This window comes from Macrotis lagotis, chromosome 1 (genome assembly GCF_037893015.1).
Source record: "Macrotis lagotis isolate mMagLag1 chromosome 1, bilby.v1.9.chrom.fasta, whole genome shotgun sequence".
Taxonomy (NCBI): Eukaryota; Metazoa; Chordata; class Mammalia; order Peramelemorphia; family Peramelidae; genus Macrotis; species Macrotis lagotis.
In genome coordinates, this window is record NC_133658.1 from 514609727 (window position 1) to 514632941 (window position 23215).

The 23215-nt window shown below is 38.5% G+C and overlaps 1 protein-coding gene across 10 annotated transcripts in view; it reads left to right on the top strand.

Moving 5' to 3' along the window:
• Positions 1-23215, top strand: part of CASK (calcium/calmodulin dependent serine protein kinase) — a 466034-nt gene that overhangs the window by 21617 nt on the left and 421202 nt on the right. Inside the window, exon 1 of one of the 10 annotated variants that reach the window (XM_074214156.1) lies at positions 11448-21192. The exons of the other annotated variants lie outside the window; for them this stretch is intronic. The gene's annotated coding sequence lies outside the window, so the exon portion shown is untranslated. Of the gene's footprint in view, positions 1-11447; positions 21193-23215 lie in introns of those variants that run through there. 10 annotated transcript variants of the gene reach the window in all.

Sequence of the window (23215 nt, forward strand, 5' to 3'; positions counted from 1 at the left end):
CGCCACGGCGGCCGTGGCCTTGAGGCGCGCACCTTTGTCTGCAGCGGTGCGCTCCCCTCCCCCGCGGCCTCGGAGGGCTGGGGGCCCGCCCCCGCCCCTCCCTGCGCCCAGGGACGGGCTGCGGCCGCCTGAGTGACAGCCTCGCCGCCCCCCTTCTCATTCACCAGGAGCGAGGCGGGAAGGCCGGCTTCTGGCTGCGGCCCCGCTCCGCCGTGAGGGGACGGGGCCCGGCGGGCCGCCTCGCTCCTCCCCGGCTGCCCTCCGCCGGCCTCGCAGGAGCAGCCGCACGGGCCACGCACGCTTCCCCCTGCTCCGCCGCGCCCGGCCGGCTCCCCATCCCTTCCCAGCCCGTCCCCGCCTCCTTCTCCCCCGCTCCAGGTCGCTGTGACGTTTCACCGGCGCGCGCATGCGCCGCGAGCCCGCCCCCACTCCCCTTTACTCTCCCGCCGCCGCCGCCGGGCCGGGGCGGGGGGAGGGAGGAAGAAGGGGGCGGGGCCTGTGGTTCTGGAAGCCGCGGCCGCTGTAGCCGCCGCAGCGGCCCGGAGAGAGGAGAGCGCAGAGGAGAGGGAGGCCGGGCGGGCGAGGAAGAGGCGTCCGAGGAGGCGGCGCGTGGATGTGGCGGGGCCGCCCGCCGGGAGCCGCGCGGGAGCCCGGGGGCCGCGCACCGCGCCGCGGGCCGCGGCTGAAGGAGGCAGAGCGGGTCGGCGGCCGCCGCCTCCCCCACCGCACCCCCGCCCCAGCTCGGCCCCCTCCCCTCGCCCGCGGCGCGCGCTCCGCTCGCTCCCCCCAGCCCGGTGCGCGGCGGCGCGAGGAGGGAGGAGGAGGAGGAGGAGGAGGAAAGCCGGGGCGGGCGAGCGGAGACTGTGCCCCCGCCTCCTCCCGTGACCGCCCCCCGCCCGCCGCCGGAGTCCTTCATGGTCCTTCCCCGGCCCCCCCGCTAGCTGGAGGAGCCGCCGCCGCCGCCGCCGCCGCCGGGCGGTGGAGAGAGCGGGGGCGGGCGGGCGGGCTGGGAGGCGCCGCCGCCCGCGGACGCTGCAGGGGAAGGTGCGGCTCGGCAGAGGCGGCCGGTGGGTCCGGGAGACCGGAAGGAGGCTGGCGGCCCCGCGGCCCGGGAGCTGCCGCCGCCGCCGCCCTCCCTGCCCGAGGAGGCTTCCTGGTGATCCCCGGGCCGGGAGCCGAGGAGGAGGAGGAGGAGGAGGAGGAGGAGGAGGAGGAGGAGGAGGAGCCGTGCTGCAATTCCACCGAGAAGCCGCCGCCGCCGCCGGTTCTGGATTTCCTACGGCGCCGGCCCCAGCAGCCCGGCCCCAGCAGCCCGGCCCCAGCGGCCCGGCCCCAGCAGCCCGGCCCCAGGGGAGCAGAGGGGAGCCCGGCCGCAGCCCCAGGGAGCGGGGATCCGGCCCGCGGCTCGTGCGGCGCGCCCGCCCCACCTCCCCGGCGCCTCTGTGTGAGTCCCCCCCCTGGACCATGGCCGACGACGACGTGCTGTTTTGAGGATGTGTATGAGCTGTGCGAGGGTTATCGGCAAGTAAGTCCTCCCCTTGCCCCGGGGACGGGGAGCTGCATGTGGCGAATGCTGGCCCGCCCCGTCCCGCAGCCCTGTCCGGACCTCACCTGAGCCTCGCGGGCTGAGCCTCGCCTCCCTCCCCTCCCCCCTCCCCCGATTCGTGCGGTCTGGAGATGATGGCATCCCCCTCCCCTCCCCTCCCCTCCCCTCTCCCTCTCTCCCTCCCCTCCCCCTCCCCTCCCCTCCCCTCCCCTCCCCTCCCCTCCCCCCTCCCGGGCTGATTCCGGGCCGAGGGGAGAGGAGCTGTTTACACGGCGTCCCGCGGTTGCACATGGCCTTGACCAAACTGACTGGCTGCTTGCTCCGGGTGAGCCCTGTGGGTGCTCGGGACCACCCCGCCCAGCACAGGCCCCGCGACAGGCTCGCATTTTTGGTGTCTGTTGAATGGGTCGAGGGCCGGGGGCGAACTTTAACGTTCCTCGGTTCGTGATATGTGTGTGTGTGTGTGTGTGTGTGTGTGTCTATTGGACTAGACCTATGCCTTTGTGTTCACCCCATGACCGTGGTGGAGGTGGTCTTTTAAGGCAGCTTTTCTTTAGTTTCTGCCGATCCCATAACCTGCTTAGATTAAGGTTAAAAGGAGATTGGATTCGGCTTGTTATGCAACAATTATTCAAACAGATATTCATCGCTTCTATCAAATTGGCGTTGGGATAATTTTTTTTTTAAACGTGGGAAAGATAGAGGTCTGCTTTGAGCCACTAGTTTGGTATAGTATGTGACAGTGACAGCCAAAGTTCTCAGCCTTTGTACCTTGGTTGTACCATTACACTAGGAAAAACCAAGGAAATCAAGATCATAACAGTACTGATTGAGTTTTAAATCTACATTATCTTATATTCGTTTTAAATAGTTCTAGTTTAAGTGCACATTTCTCTTGAATGAATTTATGAATGAAATGCTATAGATGAAATTGATTTTATTCTAGTTCTGCTTATAATTTGCAGAAACATTTAGGAGTTTGCATGGCAAGATGTGAAGCTGTTCTCTCTCAGATGAATTTGGCAAGGGGAATCTTTTTTTGGAGAGAATGCTTTTATTGCCTTTAAAGATCTAGAATGAAGTCTGAGATCTTTTGTTAGAGGAAACTATCTTTAACTGGAAGGCAATTTGAAGCAATTTGTTGAATCTGAATTAAACCCCTGTCTGTGATGCTTATTATCTCTGTGGGGTTGGACATATCACTTTAATTCCGTGGGCCTCAATTTCTTGAGAGGATTGGATTCTAGATATCCTCTGAGATGGACAGCTCTAGATCTATGATCATACAATACTAACTCTAAGAGTATCAAAAAAGAATATTGGGGGGTAAATCCAAACTTATTTTATCTTAATGTCTCTAAATTTCTTAGTAGTTTTGAAATTGTTTTGGTTTAAGATGCAGATTTGCATTTGTGTGTTTTATATGTTTCACTAATTCTTGTATATGGAAAATGGATATGCTGAAGATATTAAGTGTAACTTTAGGAGGATGATATATTAAACTGAAGCTTCACATGATGAAATTATGAGTATAGTTTACACATTTTATTCAGGACTGATTAATATGCCTACATGTTCTTGTTTAACCAACTAGAAGTCTATCCTAATCTACTTCGGTGATGCTGCAGTTATTTGAAGTTTAGAGATTTCAGAAAATAGAACATCTTACTAGAAGCATAGAAGGAAAGTATTTTAGGTATATGCCAAAAAAAATCAAGAAAAGAAAGACATGATGGTGAATTATCTATAAACCGGCATGTTTTTTATATAAAAGAATAATATTACAATTGGAAGAATGATCATAAACTAGCTAACTGGGTTACCAACTTAGTTGTTCCCCCCTCCCTTTTAACTAGAATATGTTATAAGGGAAAGAGGGCTAAATCTAGCTTCAGATTCTGACTTCAAGTATGACCTTAGGCAAGTCACTTGCCATTCTGAGTCTCAGTTTTCTCAATTGTAAGATGAGAGTTGAACTAGAATATCCTTTTGAATTCTGACATCTGTCAACAGTGATGGTACTCATCAATGTTAGGATTTCTTTAAAATAAATGGTGGAGTCATTTTTGATATCGTATTTTAATTACTTGGTATTATTTCTACTTTCCTTCCCTTTTCCACAAGCCTCAAGAAAGCTGAGAACCGTTCAAGAAACTACTCAGTTAATTTTAGAGTTGCCTGAGAGGAAAAGCTAGTTTTGAAATGATACATCATTTGAATCTAAATTTCTCTGAAGAGCCAAAATCTCATTGAAGTCCATCAAGACAAAAATCTCAACTGGGCTTTGTACTGAAAGAATGCCATTTATTTTCTTTGATTCCTTTACTGAATACTCCAGTATTTTTGAGACAGTATTATGAGGAAAAAAAATATAATGATGGGTGATTCTTGACCTTTGGCAAGTTGAGAGGGTTACAAGTAAATTCTTACAGCAACCATTGAAACTGGCTTCGGAATTATCTTCTTTAGACACTTGACAGCCCGTAATTTTACTTGGCATGTCTTTAACTAAGAATAAAAAACCTTGAAGTAACTCACAGATAGGAGGTCAAAAGTATATAAATATATTCTATTAATTTTGTTACTATAACACTAGTTTTTGAAGGTGTTCTGAGAATACTGACATAAAACTTGTTTGAAGTTAAGTACTTTGAAAGAAATAGTCTCTTCATCAAGTCAATAGGGAAACAATTTTATATTCACTTCAACAAATATTTATTGAATCTTATTTTGGGCAAGATCACACTGTTAGGTAAAGTAAGAAAGTTACATATTTTGATTGACTTGAAGCTTGTTTTAGAAGGATTTTATTGTGTCCTGTTAAGAACACTCTCATAGGGGTGGCTAGGTGGCGAGCACCGGCCCTGGAGTCAGGAGGCCCTGAGTTCAAATTCGGCTTTAGACATTTAATAATTCCTTAGTTGTGTGGCCTTGGGCAAGCCACTTAACCCCATTGCCTTGCAAAAAAATCTAAAAAAAAAAGAATATTCTCTCATAGTTTTTAGAAATGTTAACTGCAATAACTTTTGAATGGGGAAAGGCTGGAAAAAAGTGCCAAGGAAAAATTTATTTTTACCATAATACGTATTTTGAATAATTAACTATTAGAGAAATCCATGCTTAAAACATTTTGAAATGCTGTTTTTCTACAGGCTACTTTTATTTGAAACATTTCTCCAATTTCAGAACTGAATATTATGTTTTGTCAGATAATCTCTTAGAATGGAGAAGTAAATTGTAATACTGAGTCTTTACCATTTGCAGACTTTTTGGTTAAGAAAATAAAGCAGTTGCTGGTAAGGCAGGGAGTTAAATTGAAGATATTAGAAAATTTTTACCTTATTTTATTGTATTTTGTGAAAATTTAATATAAAATAATAGAGGAATACTATTATGTATTCCATAAAAAATGTGATTATGGGAATGAAGGCATAAACTCCTTTATTTATAGTTGTTTTAAGTAAAGGAGAGTGAAAAAATGCACATAATTTTCACCCTTATTAATAGTAGACTTTACTATCACATTTTGTGAAAATAAAAATTATTAAATGTAGTTTTGTGTCATCTCTCATCAGTCCTCCATATATGACAGCATCCAGAATAAGAGCAAAATTACCATTAAAGTTAAAACAAAAATATATTTCAGGTAATATTTTAAAAGGCTTAATGTGGGTAGGTAATACTTCATTTCTGGGGGGGCAGGTTGTTGTTTGAAAGCAAAAAAATGCTTTTTGATTGTTAATACTGAATTGAAAAAACTAAGACATGGATTTTGTCTTCTTTGTAGTTTCCAATCTTTCCCAGATGATAACCAGGTACTCTTCTAAGCTCTAGGGATACAAACAAAGACAAAAACAGTTCTTGCTCTCAGGGAACTCAGTCTAATGGGCAAAGATTCTGTGAAAACCACCCCATATCTATGGTGTTATTGAATGGGATTAAATTGGAGGTACTCTGTGAGAAGACCCTGGGGGGGGGGTATGATTTGTGGAGGGAAGGAGTTAGGGAAGAAGACTTTTAATAAAGGTGGTACTTAAGAAGTCTTGAAGGAAGCCAGGAGGCAGAGATGAGAAGTGATAGAGTGATTCAGCCCTGTGTACAGCAGCCAGTTAGTTAGAAGGTGCAGCCTGAAGATGGAGCATCATGCTCAGTGTTCCGGATTGTAGAGTATGGGAATGATAATAAAGTGTATTTAGGGAACAAATTTGGAAGGGTTTAAAAACCTGTTTGATCTTGGAGGTAATAGTAGGGAACCACTGGAGTTTATTGAATGGGAAATGACATATTCATATATGTGCTTTTAGAAGATCACTGTGTCAGATGAATGGAAGTTGAATTTAGAGTGGGAAGAGACTTGAGGCTAGGAGACCAGCAAATTGTCTCTTGTATATAATCCAAGTGTGAGATGATGAGGATCTGCATGCAGTAGTGCCAGTGTCAGAGAAGAGGGGAAATATATGAGATAGAAATAACTGGACTTGGCAACAGATGAAGAGTCAAAGGTGAGTTGTCAGCTGGGGTGATAGTGCATTTAACAGTTTTAGAGGACATGTAGGAGTCAGGAAAAGCTTTGGAGGAAAGATAATGAGTTCTGTTTTAAACTTAATGAGTTTAAAATGTCTATAGATATCCCATTGAATTGTCATAGGTAATTGGGGATGAGAGTCTGGAAGTCAGGAAAGAGACAACTTGATGGATCTCTTGGGCTAAGAAAGACCTCAGTTGGAATTCTGCTGTGGAAGCTATCTTTGTAACTGTGGGCAGTCACTTAAGCTATTTAAGACTCAGTTTCCACTTAGGTAAAATGGCAATAATGTCTTACAAGGTGGGTGTGAGGATCAAGAGAGAGATAACAGGTAAAAGCACTTTGTAAACTTTAAAAGGTAATATATTAGTGGAAGACATTATTATTTCAGGTTTTTGTCTGACTTTTCTATGTCTTTAATTTTCACGTTGATTCCTTTCAAGTAATGCTAACATGGAGACTAATGTTCTTAACAACATAGAAAAGGAATTGCTTCTATAATATTTAACTACTGATTATGGTTTTCTATTGGCATGACTTAATTTAATATGAACTATTTCATTAGTTTAATGTAGATTGTTTGCAATAAAGTATATTGGATGACTAGGGTTAAGTTGCTTTATGCACTTGAAATTCATACTTGCAATTCTAGTAATATATTGTACCAGGGGATTTATATAAAAAAAAATCACTATTTATACAAATAAATACCACATTTGCTAGTTCACTGATTCTTAAACTTTTTTTGTCTTAGAAACACTTTATATTCTTAAAAATTTTGAGGACACGCCAAAGAGGTTTTGTTTAGATGGGTTATATCTATGAATAATTATCATGTTAGAATTAAAATGTCTTAGCATTATAAAATAGTTTTCACTTTGTGAATCTCCTGAAATAGGGATTCTCTGGACCACAGTTTGTGATCTGCTCTATTAGGTCATTCATACAGAGGAAAAATCCAACTTTAATAATTTGTCTTAATAATAATTAATAAAAGAATAATAATTTTCAGATTATCTTAGGAATGTTAAATTATTTTGGCATCTTCTCTATATGTGGTACTGCTAACTTTGTATATTTGAAGAATGGACACCTTTACTAACTGAATTGTTTGTATGCTAATAACAAATGAAGTTTATTAGAAATTAATTGAAGTTCTTTGCAAGAAAGTTTTGTTCTCAATCCATTTTACATTGCTAAGGAGTTTTGTTAGCAAAGTAAAGAGATACTATTAAACTTAATGAAACTTGCTCATAGGCACAGAATAAGTCTAAAGATAAAAATATTTTGTGTGGATTAGGGCTGGCCAAAATGTGGCCAGCAGTATGATTTTATGTGGTCCCCTGCCTGTGGGTTTACTAAATATTTCAGTAAATAAAGCTGATCAACTGCAGAGCTCTCACAAAAATAGCAAATCAAATATGTTGTCTATTTTTCAATAAAAACTTTTAAAAATAAGTTTGGATAGCCCTGGTGTACATCAAACAACTCTCCATAGAGAAAAGCTATATGATACATCTCTTAAAGGTATGTGTGTGGGAGGAGTGAGAGGTGGAGGGTAGACAGATTCTGGGTCCCAAGTTGGATAACTATACAGAATGTCTGCAGTTGATTTCTGCATATAAATGACCTTTGGAAATCTTTCCTGTTTTCTTTTTTCAAATCTGCCATAAACCTTCATTTCCCTGGAGCTGCATGTGTTGACTGCCTTGTACTCTCCTGGATCTGTGTCCCTGACATGTTTAATTCCAATAATTGTGACCTTTAACTACTGTTAACTCACAAGTTTCTATTTTCCAGCCTCCTTAGTATCTCTCTTTTCCCTCCAATCTTTTAAAATCTCCAATTGTCTTACCTCTTGGGCTATATGTGACCTTTTATTCATTTAGATGAATTTTGTTATATTTTTTCTAACTCTGTAAAATATCCCTTTAGTATAATTAACACGGGAAAAATAAATTCAGTATTATCATTTTAATTATATTGGCATGGTTCAACCATGAATAATGACTATTTCTTCAATTATTTTTAATTTGCCTTCTAATGGGCAACAAATAATTTATGATTTCCTGAAGTATTCATGCTTGTTTATGTTATGCTTCTTAGGGAGTTAGATGTTTCTTAAATTGTTTCTCCTTAACCTCTTTTCCAGGCCATTTGTTTTTGATAGATAATTTATATTTTTCTTCTAATTTTTCTGTCCTTTGATTTTGTTTTTATATTTTTTGCCTCATTAGAGTCATTAACTTTTTTTTCTTTTTGATTCTAAGTTTATGAGATCCATTATTTTTTCCATGACCTTCTGAAATTTTCTCTTAAGATTTCTTGAAACAAAATACATCTTGGCTCTTTTTGTTGGACATGGTATTCAAATAATCCAAAGGTTCTTAATCCTTGATCTGTTTTCAGTTCAGGTTAACCAGATGCTGGAAGTGATGCTAGATGCTGCTTGATGCTTGGGTTTGAGCCACACTATTACTGCTGCTTGGTTTCAGAACTTCTTTCTCAGTACACAACCTACATCTCTAGACTGCTTGGATCTATGACCCAGCATTGAGAGATGAATGACAAAGCAGCTATTGGGCACTTGCAGAGCGCTATAGATCTGGGGTCTCCTTTTGTGTTACTGCACAGCCTCTCTTGGGATGCTTGCTCTTGTGTGCCATGTCTTCCTGCCTGGATCCTGTCCTATTTCCCATGCTGTCCTGGACAAAAGATTAATTGTGGCTTTTTCTGGATTTCTCCATCAGAATTTGGTCAGGTGCAGTTTATAAATGTTTGAAGGAGTTGCTTCCTTCCACTATATCATCTTGAATCCAACAACTTCTTTTTCAAAACCTTTGGTTGAGAAAGAGAAGGGATGTAAGAGACTAGTTAGCAGAGATCATAGGGTCTAGGGAGAATTTTTTTTTCTTTCTTTCTTTTTTTTTTAATAATAAGGCAGTGGGGTTAAGTGGCTTACCCAAGGCCACACAGCTAGGTAATTATTAAGTGTCTGAGACTGGATTTGAACCCAGGTACTCCTGACTCCAAAGCCGGTGCTTTATCCACTACACCACCTAGCCGCCTCCTAGGGAGAATTTAAGGAAAGTTTATTATGCCTGTAAACATCAGGGAAGGAACCAATGGATACAGATTGAAAATAGAGAAAAAAGGAGATGATAGTGGAAGTTAGAAATGGGATGAAGGGCACAAGTAGAGGGGTTGGTTTTTGGCACAAAGATCCACCTATCTCTTAATAAGAGTAGAGGAATAGATAGTTTGGATGATATGGAGGACTTACTCAAGGAGTACTCTTTTTTTTTTTCCACTGTGTAAAATATGTGGTAAGATCCTCCAGTTGAGAGGGTAAAGGGAAAAGGTGGGTAGGGAATTCTAATGAGAAAAGAGATGTGGAATAGCCTTTAGAGAATGATGTAAAGTATTAAGAGTTTCTTTGTATTTAGACAACAAATTTACTGGGACTCTGTCCACAAAGTTGTGAGATTCTTTCCCAGTTCTAATCAAGGAGCATAATTCAGTCATCTATTATGTTAAATGCTATAAGTGATAGAATTGGGGAGCAGGAAATTTGAGAGCAGTGGATTTTCAGTGAAGCAATCAACATTTATGAAGTGTCTACCTATGGACCAGATCTGGTCCTAAGGACCAGACATAAAAAAAAAGATAAGGTGCTAATATAAACTCAGTCTGATGAGGGAGACAAACAGATGTGCAAACAAGGTCTGTTTAGATTAAATAAAATCATTGATAGAGGAAAGGATCTAGAATTAAAAGGAATTGGGAAAACTTCTTATAAATTTAAGATTTCAGTTGGGACATAAAGGAAGACAGGGGAAGGCAGTAGGCAAAGATTAGGAGGGACACCATTCCACAGATGGAATATTGCCAGAGAAAATGTCAAGAGCTGGCACAGCAAGGAGGCCATTGGATCAAAAAGTACGTAGTGGGGGGAGTAAGAAGTAAGATTAAAAATTAGAAGGCTGGGTTATAAAGAATTTTAGTGCCAAATAGAAGATTTTGCATTTGATCCTGAAGGTGATAGGGAGCCACTGGAGTAGGGTAATGACATGGTTAGACCTGTGCTTTTTAGTGAAATCACTTTAGTGGTTTAATGGAGGATGAACTGGAGTGGGGAGAGACAGACCCATCAATAGGCTGTTTTAATAGTCCAGATGTGAAGTGATGAGAGCCTGCCCTAGAATGGTGGAGTGTCAGAGCTGAGAAGGGGTCTTATTTGAGAGATGTTGCAGAGATGAAATCAACGGACTTCAGCAATAGATTAGCTATGGGTGTGAGAGATAGTGAAGAGCTGAGGATGACTTCTAGATTGGGAATCTGAGGGACTGGGAGATTGGTGGTGTTCTGTACGGAACAGTGGTAGAAAGTGATTAAGGAAAGGTAAGTTTTTACAACCATAAAGACAAGGTTATAATAAGTGTAGAAATAATTCTGATGTTGTTATTTAAAATAATTTGCTGTTATTTTAGTTATTGAATATTTGACATTCAAGTATAAATGTACAGTAGGTAAGTGGCAATGGAGGATTTGTCTTATGTGTTGGAACAAATTCATGTTTTTCAAAATAAGCCTCATAGCAGAACTGACTGCCGTGCTTCAGGTGAGTTTTCATGAGTCGGATGTGATTAGTAAGAATGAGGTGATTTTCCATTTTTCAAGGAAAGATGGTTAGATACCATAATAGAGTTACTAGATGCCATGGAACCTTAGATTTGTTGAATGGGTTGAATATCTGAATGATCACATTGGAATGTAAAGTGACTGCTCCAAATGATTTCCTAGTACATTGCATCACTTTCCATGATCTTAGACAATGATACAATTTATTTCTACTGTTATGCCCACAATTTGCTGCAGTAGTACTAAACTATTTGTTTCCAAGCAAATATTTTCTGCTTTTAATTAATGCCAGAGAGTAACTGTTAATACTGATAAATTTCCTTTCTGAGTTTTACTGTTATTTATTCAGAATAAGGCGTTTCTTTAAATCAGATTCCTAGTCTTTAAATTAATTCCTTTTACTATAACATTTTGAAGGAAGTATTTTCACTGAAGATTTCTATAATTATTTTATATATATTAAATTTTTATAGAAGCATTCGTATTGCCAGTTTGATAAACAAAGATGTAATTTCCCTATATTACATGCCCTGAATATGATTTGAAGATTAATCAGTGATTGGGAGCTACTTATATACATAAATACATAAGTAATATAAATGTTTTGGTCCTGAAAATCAGAAGTGTTGTAAAACATTTCTTTTTAAGTATCCACACTAATGTATGTGTGTGTATATATATATATATATATATATATATATATATATATATATTGAACTTGTGAAATTCAGAATATTTTACTTTTATGTTCTTTTTGTCATATCTGGGATTAACGATAGAGATACCAAATTAGAGACTAATATCATGTCCGTTTAAATTTCAAAAATATGTCTTTTTTTTTTCCTGGAGGCAGTCTGTGTGTTCTTTTGGCTAGTACTTTCTTTATTTTCTGTATTCATAAACTTGGGGAAATTTTCTTATATTATTTCTTACATTATGCTCCTAAATTTCTTTTGACTTATTCATTTGGGAGGCTTATGATCCTTTAAATGATCTCAATAGCCATTGTCTTGTCTTTGAAACCAATGTTTTGCTTGTAAAGAGATCATCTTTTCTTTTAATGTTAACTGCTTTTTGCATCTCTTGTAGTGTCCTTTATTTCAATGTATTTGTATTCCTAATCTATTCTCTATTTTAACTTCTTTGGAGAGACTTGCTACTGTGGATTCAAGTTTTTCTATTCTGGTAATTATTTCTTTTGTAATATAATTATTATAAGATAATAAACTGTCATTTGTTCCACTAACTTCTCAAGATTCTTATCTCTTGAAATATTCTGGAATATCTTGTTGGAGATTTGATACTTTTATGAAATCATAGGACTTTTTTTTAAAGTATTGGTTCAGTTTCCTTTGTTTTATGATATTTAGAGAGATTTGTAATCTCTTGGATGTGTTGGTACTTATCTTCTCTTACTATAGTCATCTTCTTTGTTGATTTATTTAACAAACATATATACAAACAAACTTATATAAAGGATAAATAAGAAATAATTAACAGAGGGAAGGTACTAGAATTAAGAAGAATTTAAATAGATTTGCATTCTTAAGTAGAATTCTAAATACAATTAAGAGGAGTTAGGAAAAGTTTTTTTTTCATTTTATTAAATTTTATTCCTCTTGCAATCTTCAGTGGTTTTAGCTTTTTTTTTCCTTCTTATATTCCCCCATTAGTCACTTTGTGATTGTTTTTCCCACCTTCTAAGTTTGCCCTTGGTACTTGATCTCAAAACCTTTTTCCAGTTGTCAGAATTTATTTTGGCCTTCATTCCTTGCCCCCGCCCCCAGATAGCTTGGAGGCAAGTGGGAGAGAAGGAAACTAGACACCCCCCCCCCCCACCAGCAGGATTCTAGTTCCCTTTTCTTAAGATTAGACACAATCCTGTATGTATGCTTGTCCTTTACTTCATTTCCATATTTAGTTCTGTGCTGAATCAGCATTAGCCGCTTTTCATGAGTCTACCTTATATGACTTGAGAGAGAGTTGGCATTCACTACATGATGCAACAGGATGCTGAAAGAAAGACAGTGAGCTTTATGGGTAGAGACTATATCAGGAGGAATATCCAAGAAAGGGTCTCAAAGCACAAGTCCATGAGTTGATTTGTTTGCCCTGCCTAAGCCTGGAAACTCAGTTGGACAGGGAAACTGAGTGAGAATGCTATGGAATACATTCTTTACTGTTAATTCAGAACACTTCTTTTTTAGGCTTCTTGCTTTCTTGCTTTGGAAACATCTGTAATTAACCAACTCTGGTCTATGATTTCTCCTCTGCAATGAATGAATAGAGCACTGACCCTGGAGTCAGGAGAACCTGAGTTCAAATCTGGCCCCAGACACTAAATAATTGCCAAGTTGTGTGACCTTGGGCAAGTCACTTAAGTCCCACTGCCATAAATTTTAAAAAAATTTAAAAGAGTTAGTGGGGAGAAAAGATTTAAACCTTCACTTTGTTGATCATCTCTATTTGTTCTTTCCTAATATACATTACCTGCCTGGCATCAGAAGTCAAATGTAGCAACTATAGGGGATGTGGGTTTGAGGTAGAAGTTACTGGCATGCTATTTTCTTAATATATTGATTATTTCTGACAGGATTTGCAGGAGTTGAATTTTTGGTAAATGGAATAATGTTTTGAATTTATTAGGAAGATATTATATTGAAAGAACTCTTATAGTGGGAATCCTTTTGCAATGTTATTAATTGTTGCCAAAGTTATCTTTCTAATTTTTGTCCTCTGTAAAATGGTGATAATAATTTTCGCCTTACCTCTCACGGGATACATAGAAAGCTAAAATGAAATTGTGTCTCCAAGAATGCCTTTAAAAGTATACAATGTTATACAAAGTAATTCATTAATAATTCCATTTTTATTTTCTTAAAGTGAGGCATGCCCATATTTAACAATAAGGGAGGCATTTGTTACTAGAAATATGCTGTGATGGCATTTATTAATGTTTCTTCCATTTCCCCATCCCACCTTTTTTTTTTCTTACATTGGTTCCACATAATTGAAGAATTTCCAGGGAGAATTCTTGGTTTGTTTGGAAACTGTCTCAGAATTAAGATTTGCCCAGTACTTAGTCCCTGGATAGAATTATGGGCATCAGAATGTGATTTGGAAATATTATGAAGTAAATTTTTGTTTGTAATGACCCATGGCATATTTGTTCGTTCTTCTGTGGCCTGCCTTAAAACAATGTGGATTTCCATATCCTCATGTGTATCATCATGGTCAGCTGCTATTCTTCAGTCAGCTTCTGTATTCTATTTTATCTCTATCTGTATAAATATTTTATATATTGATATTCTCCATGTACCTTTGTACCTTGTGCCTTTATTCATATTCTGTTATTTTGGACAAACTAATAGTTCGTGTATAAGTCTTTGCCCCCTGCCTTCTGTTTATCCTTTCTGGATAAGACAGCCACCTCTTGATTGGTTATAGCAGGTCTAATAGAGAGTTAGCAGGAGAGCATGATTAGGGGCCCTCAGAGATCAACCAGTTATGTTTGCAACAAGTTATCTGTACTGGTTGATGAAGCCTCACTGCCATGTAAAAGTCTGGGCAGGCAGTGTATGCTATTTGCATTTGTTTTGTGTAAGAGAAACCCACAGCACACCTCATAGTGCTCAAAGTTGAAGGGTGTTGAGTGGCTAATCTAATAGGCTCCCAAGGCACTATGCTAAACGCTTAACAAATATGATCTTATTTGATTCTAACAACAATCTTGGGAGGTGGGTGCTGTTATTATTCCTGTTTTTATGGATGAGGATATTGAGACAAATAAAGGTTAAGTGACTTGCCCAGGGGCACACAATTAGTGTTAGAAACTGGATTTGAAATAAAATCTTCCTGACTGGCCCGGCACACTATGCACTGAACCATCCTCTGTTACTCAAAGGTTCAGAAATAGTTCATTGATTGTTGTGTCAGGGAATAAAAGCAAGGAGGCCAGTTAGACTGGCACCAAGTCTTTGTAAGGGGGTGTCATTTTCATTTAGTCTGGAAAGACAGGCTAGTGCCAGATTTTCAGGGGCTTTAAATGTCAAACACATGAATTTCTATTTTAACCCACAGGCAATGGGGGAGTTAATGGAGTTTCTTGATTCAAAGTAGTGATATGATCAGACTTGTACTTTAGGAATATCAGTTTGGCAATTGTTTGGAGTATGTATTGGAGAAAGGAAAGATAGGATGTAGGGTGAGCAAATATGAGGCTTTTACTCTAGATTTGGTCAAATGCTGTAGAGAGCTCAAGAGGGATGAGGCCTTAGAAAAAGTCATATGAGAGTATTGGACTAAAAAGGATAATTGCCTAAGGATCATCGGAGAAGTTTCAGTTGAGTGTACATTGGAAGCAAATTTCAATGGGTTGAGAAATTAATGGGAAGTGAGAAAGTGGAACAATGATTATGGATTATTAGAGCTGTTCTAGGGGGTAGAAATGTAGAATGATAGTCTTCAAGGAAATTGTGGCTTTGTTTTATTTTGTTTTGATGGAAAATCTAAGCATATTCTAAAAGAGTCAAGGAGCTTGTGTATCAGGAAAGGCTGAAAATTAGGGAGAGGGAAAAGATGATTGAAGTAGTAAACTAGGTGAAGCTGTCAGGAGATGGAGATCTGGTGATAGCAAGGAGAAAGGGCTACTTCTTCAGAGATGAGCAAAAGAGGCAAGGATGAGGGATGAAATCTGATGTGATTTGAAGTAGGGAATTGAGGAAGAGAGGGAGCTTTTAATGGATGGGCTCTTTTTTTTAAAAAAAATTAAATAGAGATATAAAGTCCTGCTGAGAGGGAGGGGAAAGGGTTGGTATAGGTGTGATTTGAGAATACAAGGTTGGAATAGTGGGGCCAGTAATAAAGGGCAGATCTTGAAAGATTATAAACTGCATACAATGGTGAAGGTTCCCAGTTGATATTGGATATAATATAAATTTGTAGAAGCCCCATTTGGAACAGTTGTGTGATATATTCCAGCTGTGTTCAGCTGCAGAGTGTGAAAAAAGGTGATGTTTAAGCTTGAGGTTCAGAGAGGAGTGAACTTGATAGGCCTTAGTATGTGTGAAGTTAAGTAATATTGAAAGGAGAAAAGTGAAGCAGAGTTGGGCTAATGGGCTGGGAAAACATGAAAATTGGAGTGATTAGAATGAGGATAGATCAGATAAGAACAAAGAGGATTTAGGGGGAACTGAGGTACAGGGAGAGTTGGAAGACAAGACAAAATAATCAGAGAAATTTCAGAATTGTAGAGGTGAAACTTTTGCGATGTTCATGAAATTCCCGGAATATACAATCTCTTTGTAAGACTGAAGTGGAGTGAAGGAAGTTTTGCCTTAGAAGTGTTGAGGTAGATCTGAGAAGTGGGAGAAAAGTGCATTTGATGGGACACCATTGAAATGCCCAAGTGTTTGGGCAGGAACTCTTTCTAATAAAAGGAAACATTATAATTAGGGGGTGGTTTCTGTGTTAGTCAGATGAAGAAAATCCATGGTGCTTATGGTACAAATAAGTAGCAAAGCTGTTAACAATTCATCTTTAATGAAATGAAAAGCCTCTGAACACTTATTATGTGTTAAACATTTAGGAGTTCAAATGTAGGGAAATTAAACAGTTCTCACCATCTAGGAGTTTATTTTTATAGGAGGAATACAACATATACCTAGTTCTCATAGAAGACCTCCCAGGTTTCCTGCTTTATTGCTTGGGAGATGCATGGTGGGTAGGTAATCAGATATGGTGGAAAGCTTACCAGTCAGCCCAAGGTTGAGAGGTGGAAGGAACATGAGGAAGTCAGAGTAAAAATGGCAAGGCTTGATGATGTCTTTAATGTCATTTTCATTGGTAAAACCTTACCTGCCAAAGATACCGAGCCATTTGACAATAAAAGTGCTTTGGTGGCAGGAACTCTTCTTCCGCCCCCCATGTTGAGTAGCTATGGCTTTGAGAAGGCAGGGATTGTGATTCTTGCAGAGGCAGTTGGCAAGTTGCATCTTCACTTGTGATTGCTCCTCTGGATGATGACTTCCAGGAACCAGTTTGGAAGCAGATTGATTAGAATGGAAGTTCTACTCTTCTTGGAACTCTTGGACTTAGCTGCTCATTATTAGCATTAGTGGTGTTGGCAGTGGCAAAGATGGTGGGGCTCCTCCTCCAGAAGGGTTGTTCCCCTCAATTATGGCACTGGGGACCAAATTGGTCTGTGGGGGGGGCACTGCTATTCCCATAGCTTTTTGGGTCCAGGCTGTTAGGATGTCTTTAATAGGGTTTGAATGAAGGTGTTGTTTGAGATGGTGGCAGTGGACTTGACCTCCCTGGCACATGTTGCTTTTTTGAGCTAGGCTGATTTGCCTGCTCCATTAATGGTAGTTAGTTGTCATTTGTTGTTGCTGATAGAGATACATCTATCCTAGATGTATATTTTTGTTAACAGTATCTTGACATGTATTGCATTTCCTTTGTTACTTGCTATTGGGTGGTAAGAATATTGTAAAATAAATGTACTTAGTTTTAGCTTTGAAACAGTTTTGTTACTTCACTCTTTTCACAGTAAAGTGTATGGACCAGCAACATCGGAAAGAATAAAGGTTTATACAGTGTTTTCATTAGCTTCAATAACCAAGTCAGCAAGTTCAAACAGATTACTCTGGTGTGCTGTATTGAGATTATTTTAGACCTAGAACTAGAAGGGACCTTAAAGGACGTCTTGTTCAATATCCCTATTTTATAGATAAGAAACTTAAGGAAATTAAATCATTTATCTAAGATCACACAGGTAGGAAACATCAGAAGTGAGATTTGACCCCAAAGCTAGTGCTCATAGGTATGTCTTCATCCTAGTTAAGTTAACCTGTTTTGGCCAACAGTGAGTGCAGTCTTGTTTATTTTTATTTTGTGACTTTTGATATTACTTATGTGATTCATTTCTATTAAACAAATAATTATCACTAGAAATTTAATAAAAAAAAACACTATGACTGTGGAGAAAGATAGTGTTTAATTAAAAAAAACAGTCTATACACAAGGGAACTAAGAATGTAGGAACTGAACAAAATATCAACAAAAAGATGTAGTAGGAATTGAACAAAAATATCAACAAAAAGATGTAGTATATAATGTTACATGACAGTGGAAAAATCGAATTGCATGTAAAGTTTGGGGAGAAACCCTTTTATTGATTAAGAGAATTAGAGAAAACTTCTAGGAGTAGTTTTTATTTGAGGTGGATTTTAAAAGAAAGAATTCAGTAGGAAAAATGTAACTAGAGGACATTGGCAATAAAAGGAACAGAATTAAGAAAGGTTCAGAAGCTGAGAGTTAGATATTAAGGATGATTTTGAGAGTAGAGATTACTATCCTAGTTTACTTGAAGTATGTAAGTAAATTAGAGGAAAAATATGAGGTAAAGCTGGAAATAAAAAGTGACACCAAAGGACTCTGAATGACAGATGGAAGAGAGCTTTGGAAGCCAGTGAAGATTATAGAGCCAAAGAAGGACCTGACTATATATATATGAAAAATTATTGTGAAGGACTTAAGAACTGTAAGAAGGTTATTAAAATATAAGGAATAGAATGAAGAGGGGCAAATGAAACATTAGCAAAGCTGGAATCCATAGATTTGTTATGAGACAGATATAGGAAAAAGAGAAAGATAATCCCAAACTATGAACTTAGGAGACTGTAGTGTTGCAAAAAAAATTTTTGATAGGTGACATTTATACAACACTTTCTAAAGTGTCTTCTTCATGCCAACCACTGATTCTCTACCTGCTCTGTCCTAGGACCAGGTTTAGAGATAAAGATTACAAACTTTGATTGGCATATGTGAGATTTGAGATAGCCTGTAGCATTTGGGAAATGAGAAAGTGGTAGAAAATAAGATTGGATATAGAGTATAAAAAGAAAAGAGAAGAACCTTGGTATACTTAAGAGACAGATTTTCTTTATATGTGGCTGTTGGCCTTGTTTTAACACACTAACACACACACACAGATTTCTCTATCTCTATCCACATAGAGGTATAGATGTCTAGATCTCTCTCTCTCTCTCATATATGTATGTGTGTGTGTGGGTATATATATATATATATACCCACACACACATAGATAACTATTTCAAGATAATATTTTTCCTTTGTACTCCTGTGTGTTTTGTTTTGTACATTTAACACATTTTGAGGAGTCCATATCATTTAACAGACTGCCAAAAGGGGGATGATACCAAAAAAAAAAAAAATTAAGAAACCTTGCTACTTAAATACTCAGAAAGAGGAAGGTGCCAGTGAGGAGACAGTATCAAATACTAAGTAAGCAGTTGTTAGGAAAAGAACCAAAAGAGTCTGATCTCTGAAGCCAGGAGAAGAAGGAATAGATTATAAAATTATAAATCTATAGTTGATGGACAACTTAGAAGTCAATTAGTTTAAATCTCTCTTTTATGTATGAAGAAATTGAGATCCATAGAGTGAAATGGTACAGAAGATTGAAAATAGGTTACAGGATTTGGAGATTATTTTAGATCAGTGATAACCTTTTAAAAAAACCACTTTCACTAGTGTGATGAGGAATAGAAGGTAGAATTGGAAAGGATTGAGGAAAGAGTGGGTTATAGTTGAGGGAGAAGGTAGCCATGGCTAATGTGGTGATTTATTTTGCTTAGCTATACTTTTTATGGGAATAGGATTCTATTGAGAAGGAATGGGAAAAAGGGAGAAGTTATTGGGAAGTTAGAGCAATGTTTTCTAAAAAAATTGAAAATATACTTTTATAGTTGATTTTGTTCCTGAGGTAGCTACATTGTGAGACATCAGGTTTAAAGGTTCAAACAGAGGACTCAGGAATTCACTGTGAGACAGGATAAATCAGAAGACTCAGGTTATCAGCCTAGGGAACTGGAGCATGAACAAAAAATATGAAGTTGAGAGGCTGGGTGAGTGTGGGGTAATGAGTAATGCTGAGGAAAGAAAACAGGCATGGAGAAATAAATATTTGGAGTGTGGGGGATTGAGATGTTTCCTTGATTTTCATTACAGCAGCAAACACAATTGAAATGGTTTTGTAGGGTAGTATAGTAGAGTAGTAGAGGATAAGAAAGGGAGTATAGTATAGGGTAGGAGTTGTTTACCTGGGGCCTATCACTCTGTATTTAAAATATTTTGAGAATTTTATTTCAGGGGGCAGCTAGGTAGTGCAGTGGATAGAGCATCAGCTCTGGAGTCAGAAGGACCTGAGTTCAAATATGGATTCAGACACTTAATAATTACCTAACTGTGTGATCTTGGGCAAGTCACTTAACCCCATTGCCTTGAAAAAAACATAGGTGCAAAAAAACTGCACTAATTCTTTCATGAACTGATGCTGAGTGAGAAGAGCAGAACTAGAAGAACATTGTACTAATAGCAACATGGGAGTGATGATTAACCTTAATGGACTTGCTCATTCCATCAGTGCAACAATCAGGGACAATTTTAGGTTTCTGTGACAGAGAATACCATCTGTATACAGAGAAAGAACTATGTAGTTTAAATGAAAACCAAAGATTATTACCTTCAAATTAAAAAAAAGTTGACTTACGTACTACATAATTTTGCTATCTCTAATATTTTATCTTTTCTTCAAGAATATGTTTTTTCTCCAACACATTTAATTTTGATCAATATATAACTTGGAAACAATGTAAAGATTATCAGATTGCCTTCTGTGGGGGAGAGAAGGGAAGGAGAAGGGGGAAAAAGTGTAAAATTCAAAACCTTACCAAAAGTGATAGGTAGAAACTACTATTGTATATGATTGGAAAATCAATAAAATATTTACATAATAAAAAACTTAAAATTTTAAAAGAATTTTATTTCAGTATATTTGGTTTTCTTTGCAGTCCTATATATTTTATTTTATGTATCTCTGAAACACCATTTGGAGAAGAGGACTCTAGGCCTCACCAGATTGCCAAAGGGATCCATGACAAAAAAGATCCCCTGATGTAGTACATTGACTGTGTCACCTGGAACTAGTCTTTTAATTTTTCAGTAACCCAGTTAATTCTGAAAGACTTAAGTTGTATCTCTTCAAAGAATGGGTTTCTTTGCTGGAAGTTCCCTATGCTATTGATTCTCAAACTTTTTCATATCATGACTTCATTTCTCTCCCATCCCCTCCCCCTGAGCTTTTCTTTGGATATGCCTATTGATATTTACTGTACATAAAACATCTTTTAGTAATATTATGAAAATAGTTTTGGCCTAACAGATCTCCTGAAAGGGTCTTGGGACTCCCTACATCAATGAAATCATAGTTAAAGTATTAAAAATTAAAAAGAAAAAGAGGGAGAATGGTGAGTCAACCTGAGGTTGGAAATATTTGGGCTATTAGACCAATCTGATTATATTTTACTTTCTGACATTATTTGTTTCCAGAAATAATGTTTGAAGAAGTGAGAAGCAGAGAAAATCTATCTTAATTGACTTTGAAGGTGATTTCCAGGTGAGCTTGATCAAGAAGGCAGTAAAATATAAGAATATGCAATGTTTTCTTGTAATTATTTATAGTAGGAGGCAGTAGTGGCATGCACTGTGGAACAATTCATTTAAGTGATGGAGGATTTATTTGCTATAGAAATTATTGTATGATCCTGGACTAGTCATTTTCTCAACCTCATTTTCCTTATTTGTAAAATGATTATACTAGTATCCAAGATTCTTTCTAGCTCTAAGGTCTTATAATTCAGTTTGAACTTTTTAAGTCACCTGTTATTATGTAGGCTTGTTGTCCCTCTTCTTACTGTTCTTTGATTTTATTACCCTTGAAATAGGAAAGTGAGGTAGATTGTATTTGGAAGGTGATGGCAGCGAGCAGAGCTTCAGGAACCAGAATAAATAACTTTGTCTTTGTCACCCTGGTTTCATTATCTTCCTATCTAGTTTAAGTCTGAGATAGTATATGGAACCAAAAGAAATCCTTTGGCAATTCTTCTCTTCCCTTGGTTGCTGGGTGCCTCTCCCAAAGAAGCAACTACTTTGTATATTATTCATCTTCCTAGATATGTGAACTATTTTCAAGACTTTAATAAGAAGGGATCACTTCTCAATAGATAAAGAGTGTCATTCAAAAGCAATTATTTCATAAGATTAGTATTTCGTATAGAATAAAAACCTGAAACAGAGATCCAGTTTTATTTAGTTGATTGTGTCTAATATATAGTGTATTTGAGTGATGTATGCTTCTGGAAAAGAACACCCAAGGACATAGGATCATTCATGACACAACCAACTTTGCTTCATTTATGGCTAGCCTGAAACACTTTCAAAATAAAAAAAAAACCCGGGGGGGGTGCTAATTTTAAAATCTAATCATTTCAACAGTTATTTGAATCAGATAGATGGCAGTTAAGAAGTTGGAAAAAAGCAAGATCCGTTGGAAAAATCATTGGCTTTGGCATTCGAAGATTTGGAATCAAGTCTTAATTCAATTACAGTGTGACATCAAAGTAGTCATTTAATTTCTTTGATTCTATTAACATACTCACCATGATTTATCATATACTCCCATTTCCTACTATTTGCCATATAAGATTGTTGTTGAGATAAAAGAAATTGTATTTGAAGATGCCAATCCTACAGTCTTAGGATTTAAAGCTAGAAGGGAGTTATGAAATCTTCTGGTCTTCTCTCATATTTTACAAATGAGAAAACCAAGATTAGGTGATTTACTCAGGGACAGAAGTGGAGCTAGGTGTCAAAGCCAATGGTCTCACTTTTTTCTATTTGTTGACCCCAGTATTTAACAACAGTGCTTTGCATACAATTGACTCATTCCTTCATTGATTCTTCTAACTCCCAAACCTAATATTTCCCCCACCTAAACCAAATTGATTTTCAAAAGGAAGGGCATATAAATGAGTTATTTACCCCAGTTTTTGTAATATGGAGCTATTTTAAGTGACTTGTAAAATGTTACATTTACACATAATAGTGAAGCCCAGAATAACACATATATCCCATCATCAGTTCAGGTCTCTTGCTGCAAGATCATTGTATCTTGGATTTGGTGAAGAAAAGAAATTCTGTGGGTTGATAGAAGAGTGAGCAGGTCAGAAATCTTTGAGGGATCATCTGGTTTTCAGCTGTTGGAGTCAGTTATAATCCAGTAGTTATTTTGGATAAGAAAAGTGATAAAGGAATTCAAATAAGTAGTATCCATATACTTTTTAAAATTGAGTAGACATTATACAAATAAGTATGTTTAGACAAGCTTGCTGTTCTTCCTTCGTTCTCAAAGAGGACCAGTGGCATCAGGAGGGTGATGAATTGACTTGCAAGTGAATTAGATTTAACTGAGATGGAGAGCTGTGTAAAGTCAGTAGTCTCTCTTCCAAAGACATCAGAGTTCAGTGGCAAGACACAGGTCAAAACAACTGAAGATAGCCTTTCAAACAAGCTGTATATAGGATAAAGAGGGAATAATAGAGGAAGGACACTTGAATTAAGAGGGATCAAGAAAGGCTTCT